General features: G+C 36.5%; 1 long non-coding RNA gene across 2 annotated transcripts; it reads right to left on the bottom strand.

Annotated features, from left to right (window-relative positions):
- Positions 1-1,659: 1,659 nt before the first annotated feature.
- Positions 1,660-7,618, bottom strand: LOC104092068 (uncharacterized). 2 transcript variants are annotated; one of them, XR_011411535.1, is made up of 3 exons: positions 7,294-7,606; positions 4,150-4,341; positions 1,660-3,311 (listed from the first exon to the last, which is right to left on the bottom strand). It is a non-coding gene; the product is annotated as an uncharacterized lncRNA (long non-coding RNA). The 2 variants fall into 2 exon arrangements; XR_011411536.1 differs by lacking the exon at positions 4,150-4,341 and having other exon boundaries at positions 7,294-7,618.
- Positions 7,619-7,970: the final 352 nt, after the last annotated feature.

The following is a 7,970-nucleotide window of genomic DNA, read 5'->3' as shown; positions in this document are numbered from 1 at the left end:
TTTCAATTTATAAGTTGAGATTCTCTCTTAAGTGTGAGGACACATGAAATTTTGGATTGTGAACTTAATCCAATCTCCAATTGGGAGGAATGAATAAAAATAAATTGTTTGGGATAATGAGGCAATTTTTGAAGCTTTAGTGCCATGACTTGGTTGATACTTTGATTAATGTGGTGTTTGAGCACTTGAATTGAAATCCAATTTGTGAGAAGTTTTTGCCGATTCATATGCTTTAGATTAATTATTGGTACCAATCGAAGTCACTAGATTATGTTTAATTTGAACCCTTTTTTACTTGAAATGATGTTTGGTATGCCATTAAACTTAATTGATGATTTTATTAAATGATGTTCTTAGTTGTTGAATTAAGTTTGGGGGTTTGATAAGTTGGTATTTTACCAACTTATCTCTTCATGATACTTAGACGTTTGTATGATTTTATTGTTAAACTAAGGTATTTGTTGAGGTTTATTGGCATATTTCAGGTATCAAGTAATTTAGAGAAGATACGGAAGAAAACAAGACAAAATGTGTTGAAATAAGAAAAATGGACTGCTGCCAGATAGTGCTCTTCGTGATCATGGAGCAAATGCTGCTAACGTGAAGAAGAAAGTTGGTCAGCTGCTGTCAGGTGTCCTACGCGAACGCGAGGTTTGGTTTGTGATCGCGAGCTTTGCAGCATTACTCTTCGCGATCGTAGGCTTTTTTTGCGAACACGATTCACTTAACTGGGCAGAAATCTGGGCAGTTTTGGCATTTTATATTTTTGACCCCCAAACTATTTAATACACGATTCAGCTCATTTGTAGAATATATTTGACTTATTTTCAGTCTCCTTGACTTAGAGAAAACAAGTTTGGGAGCTAGGGTTCTTTCACACACACTTGGGTCTTGAATATTTAAGGCTTTTGGTTGAGAATTTCTTACCCCATTATGTTGATTTCTTAAATTCCTTACTTGTATTGTATATCTAAGTGTGGATTAAATATCTTATTGTGCTTATGTATTGAACGATTTTTATTTATATTATAGTGAGTTATTATTTCTTTAATTATTCTTGTTCTTTAATGTTTTCAAATGGATTAGCTAACCCTAGGACTCGCCTATTAACTTTGAATTAATTTTGGAAAAGATAATTTGGGATTGGAAAAGATTAATTAACAAGAACTTGAGGCGTTAACCCTCACTTTATAAATTCTACCTAGGGATAGGATCGAACTACTTGTAGCCATGTCCGGGTGTGCTAAATCTATTAATTATTTAGGGATAATTTAATTAGGAAGTCTTGTTAGTCTTCAGAAGAAGCTAATATAGAATTATTACCCGAGGCTAATTAACATAAACTCGCTCATATTTATAAAATCGTGAAATACATTGGATCGTTACTTGAGTGTAATTTTTCTTGTATCCATACTTGTAACCATTGATCGCTTTCTAGGTTAGATTATATTTACACATTTAGACATAAATATTTTCACAATCACCTTTTAAGTATTTAGCTTAGCATAATAAGCGATAATTCTCTTATATTGCCTAATCGCCTACATATTATTCTCAATGGGATTTGACCCCGACTCATAGTTGGGTATATTTATTTTTGTTTTTTTTCTTGTTGCTTTTTTTGTTTATTTTCTTAGTTTTTAAAAGAATGGCATCATGTAATGAAATATTTTCGAACGGTAGTTGTTCATACTTTGATGAACAACTATAATTGTTAAAATTAGTTAATTCTTTAAAATTGTTATGACCGCATCAAATGACTCTGCCTCAGGTCTAACTGGGAATGCATAGCAACGGGGCTGAGCACTACCAATCTGACCTCCACCTCTCGGACGACCTCTCCCTAGCTGGCCTCCATCTCTAATGACCTAACCTCCACCTCTGGTGCCCTGACCCATGTCTATAGCTAGCTGAGTGGGCGGTAGAGCAGCTAGTTTTGGAATCATGGCATGAGTACCCTGTTGTGGTCTACTTCTCCTCAATTTAGGACAGTACCTCCTGACATGACATGTGTCGCCACACTCAAAGCAACCCCGCAGCTGGCATAATTGCTGAGTCTGAGACAATCTCTGATGACCCGAATGACCCTCATAGTAACTCTGTAGCGGTGGTGCACTAATAGAAGCTGAAGGTGTGCTAAAAACAGGCTGCTCGAAACGAGATCCATACACGGCGTGACCACCTGAAGGACTAGGAGACACCTGGAGTTCTGACTGAATGGACTTGATAGGATGGCCTCTACCAAATAAACCTCTGCCTCTAGACGAGGCACCACTAAAACTACTAAAATAACGAGGCCTTTTCTCAGGTGCTGCCTCCCTACCCTGACCACGAATCCTCTCAATTCGCCTAGTGATCTCCACAACTCGAGTGTATGAAATATTATCCTCAGTCTCTCTGGCCATCTATTTGCTGATGCCATAAGTAAGGGCATATATAAATCTCATCACCCTCTCCCTCTTAGTAGGGACCAGGATAGCTCTATGGCATGCCAGATCCACAAATCTGGTCTCATACTGGGTAACAATCACGCTAACCTGTTGGAGGCACTCAAAATGATTGCGGAAATCCTCTATCTGAGTAAATGGGTTAAACTTTTACAAGAAAGTTGAGAGAATTGATCCCAAGTGAGTGGAGGTGAACCTCCTGGCCTGCCCTGAACATAATCCTGCCACCACCTCTTGGCAAAATCGTGCATCTGAAACACTGTGAAGTCAACTCCATTGGACTCCACTATACCCATGTTGTGCAATACCTCATGAAAATTATCCAAGAAATCCTGGGGTTCCTCAAAAGGTGTGCCACCAAAGAGAATAGGAAATACGTTGGTGAACCTATCCAACCTCTTCAACCCTTCGAACGACATCGCAGGTCCCTCCCCGGACTGTGTAGCAATAACAGGATGAACTTCTCCAACTGCCGAAAATGTCAGAGTTTGATATCTATGATCCATCTACTTTGGAGTATGATTAGTGGGAGTCTGGGCTCCTCCCCCAGCCTAATAGACAGCTGGTGGTATAAGAAATACACCGGCCTAGGCCACGCTCTCCATAAGACCCACCAGGCGGAGTAAGGCGTCCTGAGTACTAGGGTAGCAATGAACCCCTATAGGACCTCAGTTGGTCCAACTGGCACGGTCTTAATAGGTACCTCCTCATCTTGCTCGATCTGAGGCTCTGCAACAGGTGTTGTTGTGCGTGTTTTAGGCTGACTCTACCTCTGCCTCAGCCCCGACCTCTATCCCTGCTAGTGGTTGCAACCTGGGGCTCCAGTTCCTGATCAGTTATGGATGATGTCCGTGTCCTTACCATCTGTGAAAGAACAAGAATAGAATGATTGAAACTCAATGATAGAATAAAGTTGTACAATAGAGAAAGAAAGAAGGTGAAATTTCCTAAAGCCTTACAAACATCTCCGTACCGATCCTCAAAACTCTACTAAGTTTGCTCATGACTCGTGAGACCTAGGAAACCTATTACTCTGATACTAACTTGTCACGGTCCAAAATCCCAACCACGGGGTCATGATGGTGCCTAACATCCACTTGTTAGGCAAGCCAATGCTAGATAAAGAATTAACTAGTTTTAAGAATTTATAATTCGAATAATAGTAATTAATGACAAATAAACTCTTAAATACATGAAATAATTACATGAGTAACACAGTCTATACTAATTCCAGAAATTCGGAGTCACAAGTACTTGAGCGACTAGAATACTACAAATATGGTCTAAAATAAAATATTGTTGCACCCTATTTTGCATAGGTCAAAACAAAATACAACTAATGGTTCTTCTAGAGTCGCCACCTAATATTTTAAAGTATATTAGGGTATCTATAAGTCTGTGAAAGTTATTATCTTAATGGTCTGCTAATCGGTGAGATTTGGATAAGGGCTCTAGTTATTCTAAGGGGAAGATGTTTGGTATCCCTTAAAATCTACTTGAGGCAACTCCTTAAACTTATGCTAGGTTCAGGGAAAAACATATCTATATTCTAGTTAATTAGTAGTTTAAAGTTTCTAAGTGAGATTTTATGAAAATGTTATGTCTTATTTGAAAGCTCATTATTTTGGAAAAGGTTGTGTATTCATCTTGAAAAGAATGATGTTATTTGTAAATCTCTATAACTTAAAGAACAAAAGGTTACCTTTGAAATATGCCTTAGGTTGAAAATTGGATATACCTCGTCTTTGAAAACTGTTTCAGCAGAAAGCCTTGAAAAAGGTTGTGTATTCATTCCTTGTTGTATGGTTGTTGTTATTTATTTAAACATTTCCTTATAATATGCGCGACTTTATCAGATTGACTTTCCAAAGAGGATTCATTTTCGTTCTTGAATCTGCCAAAGCTTGAAATCACTGAAATTGTTAGTAGTATCATAAGTAAAACTATTTATTTATTTGAAAAGATTAGTTTTAAATGTTAAATCTCAAAAACGTTAAAATAACAAAAGCAAGTGAATCTTATAATCTAGCTTATCCTTTTTCCCTACAAATCTTGGTTTGCCTAATCAAACAAACATCCAATAATCAGTGTTAGTTTTCCAAAGATATATATACACAGAAGCAACAAAAAATAACTGCTATCATTAAAAGATCAAGGAAATGAGAGTTGGACTCTTTAATAACTAGGCCAGTAAGCAAGCCAAGCCCAACGGAATTCAAATCTGCAGTAGACTCCAATAAGCAGGAAAGTAGAGGAAGCTGCCCAAGTCTAAAAGTTGGGCCTGAGTTCCAAAAGGACTCAACATGCCCAATTCGAACATGCATGGTAATAATGAAAGGGAAAAAATTAGTACATATAAATATAAGGTACAAAATAAATTATGACATGTAAGTAAGAGATTTGAAAAGACATAGTATGATTTTAGTTTTTTTTCATGCCAACCCTATGAAAATTAGTTAAGGTCGAATGAGAAAAGGCTTAGGGTGAACCATGTCTCATTTATGAAATCCCCCTATGGACCCCTGATACTTCAGAGTTCACAAGGGTGTCATGGACCCAGAATAGTGCTTGTGCCAGGAAGGGGTGCCTCAATCACAAAACCAGACTCACACCCATATATCCCTAATCATTGAATTTTTACTCCTCCTCAAAGGTTTAGACACAAATGAAGTGTCACCTTAGTAGTTTCACATTGTCGGTATGGTAGAAGTAAACATAAAAGTTCATGTAAACCTTTCAGAAATTCAAACACACAGAAGTCTGATAACTTGAAACAAAAAACTATATAGGACATTACAACTATCATTAAAGACATGGGCAACATAATGCTGATCTTAGGACATTTTGTCAGAGCACTAAACACAAAGCTAGATCACTATAACTAAGCTTCTAATGTTCCAATAAAATCAGAGGCTTTGAGGTTGATCAGAACACTTAAAAGAACAGGAACTAAAGGCAGTCATATTATGAATAAGACTGGTTGCATGTTTTTAATAGATAGTTATTGTCTCTAACCACTACTAATTCATAAATGCCTTATTAAGTGATCCAAACATCAGTAAGTGACAAAGAAGGACATATACACTGGATTTATTAATTATACTAAAGGTTTAGCACTTTAGGCTCTTTAAATAGATTCAGATTACTTGGAGCAGGTCAACAGGCATTTCAACAAATCTCCAGAATAGTTTACATAGTTGAGACCTTCTTTCATTAAACACTTGAATTAACAACCTTGTTCATACTTCCTAAAGATGATAACAACCAACAGAGACATCAATGTAAATAAAAAGGTTAGTTTTAGTCTTGTTTAGACCTAATGGCATGATATCTAGTTGTAGTCTATCAGGTTTCTAAATTACTAAATCCAAACAACTCCAGATTCATGATTAAGTTCTTTATAAACAATGATATCAACCAGACATGAGATAGTAAGTAGGGATATTCATTCTTAGTGGGTGAGAACATGGCAAAGAGATCACATCCAGTTTACTTAAACATGTGAGTGATTTTACTCGCTGATTACACCAACAGACTTCCATTTTAGATCTTATGTTCAGCATCATTAACTTAAGTTATTAAGGTAGACAATATTCAAGAGAAGTTTTTAATAAGGAACATAGTAGTTTAAACATGAACTTTCTCAACTAAAGGGCATGGTTCATGAACATCACTGGACTAGCAAAAGTAGCATGATAAGTGTGGGCACAAGCGTGAAAGTCAAATAAGTGTCACTCAGTCATTGTAGCAATATAAGTGACATACAACTACATCATAGCGCTAAAACAATAAGGAGATAGCGAGTAATGACAAGGCTGATCAAGGCACAACAAATGGGCAAGTTGTGTGATAGCTATGCTAACATGTTCACCACATGATTCCAAACTACAATGATAGATTTACATGAATCACTAAATGTACGAGGCAAACATGGTTTCCACAAAAAAACTGCCAGATCAAATGTAAGACATGAGCATTAATGAGAATCATTTTTATTGAACTAAAACAATCTGGCATAACATCACAAACATAAAGATGAGCATAGTGAAATAGATGTGAAGTCTTAATAGGATATCAGAAGAAGCATAACTCAATCGATTTAGCTAACATAATAGTGCTCATATGGCTATAATCTAACTAAAAGGGGTGGCTTAAACATAACAACAACATAAGGTTTTAGCTCAACTAATCATAAAGGCTTAACAAGATTTTATTCATAAAGATAACAGCAGTGCAAAATCATCTTAACTAACTAAGACGTGAGAATTAAAGCTCAATGATCATCACAGATTAAATAACAACACCAATGCAATATAACTATAAGGAAATATCATTAATCTCAGAAGAAATAGAATAACATGAATAACAAGACATAGTGAAAGCCACATATTAGCATGCACAATTAGTTATTATCAATGTAAACGGCCTAAACATAGAATTACATAACTAATTTAGGAAAAAGAGAAGAGGTCAGTGTACAGTGACCTTTTGTGGAGTAGCAAAACAAGTAGAGGAGTGTTCAATAGCAATTTATGGAAACCAAACTCAAAACAAAAATACAGCAATTGAACTCGAAAAAAAAAGAGAAGACGGAGATTAGAAGGGAATTTCTGTGTACTTAGAACAACAGAAAACTCTCAGATTTTTAATGCTCTTCTTTATGTTTTCAGTGTATTTTCTAGTGATATTAGGGGTGTGAACATTGAATGCCCTATTTATAGTGGCTTTCAAGCCTTGAAGTTCCGTTTGAGTTCAAATCGATAGTAGAGAATGAAGATAGATGGATGATGTTAGTACGGAGGGTGAAATCAGAAAACAACAAAAGGAAAAATAATGAAGATTTTACCTTGTCACGAGGAAAGAGGAGTCAACATTTGAAGAGTGAATGACCATCGGTCAAAGCTCCATCTCCAGAGATTACTGTATTTGACCTTTGGACAATGAATAATTATTATGAGGTTGAAGATCGATGGCCATGCATGGTCCGATTCGAGGGAACAGAGAAAAGACGATTGAGTTCCAGGTTGCATAGTTTAGGTCTAGCATTTTTGATTTGGGGTTTTGAATTTTAGCGATGAAATGGGAAGGATTCAGGCGGGATTCGCGATTGAAGAGACAAATTTGGAGTTTAGGAAAATAGATAAAGGTTTATTGTGGGATAATAGCGTTCGTTGGATCCAACGGTTGAGATGAGATCCGGCGAAGGTCTAAAAATAAAAGAAAAATGGGGATTGATTGTGGACTGTTGATGAATTAGATCAACGGTCCAGATCATTTTGTATTTCTTTTGTGAGTGTAGAAGAGGGGTGACGTGTCGCCTTTTGGTTGGCTTAGAATGAGTGGCATGGATTGCCAACTTGGATGAAAGGGTGGGTTTCGGACCGAGTCAGGCGCACTCGGCCTGGGATGTTTGGGCCAAATCAACTAGTAGGAATTTAAATTGTAGCCACATTGAGTTTAATTAGAAAATTGCAATATTTAAGTTTTTAACTCCTTTTATAATTAAATTAATTAGATTTAAAT

This window comes from Nicotiana tomentosiformis, chromosome 10 (assembly GCF_000390325.3).
Source record: "Nicotiana tomentosiformis chromosome 10, ASM39032v3, whole genome shotgun sequence".
NCBI lineage: Eukaryota > Viridiplantae > Streptophyta > Magnoliopsida > Solanales > Solanaceae > Nicotiana > Nicotiana tomentosiformis.
Note: the sequence above shows the minus strand (reverse complement) of the source record. Positions and strands in the feature narration are given on the sequence as shown.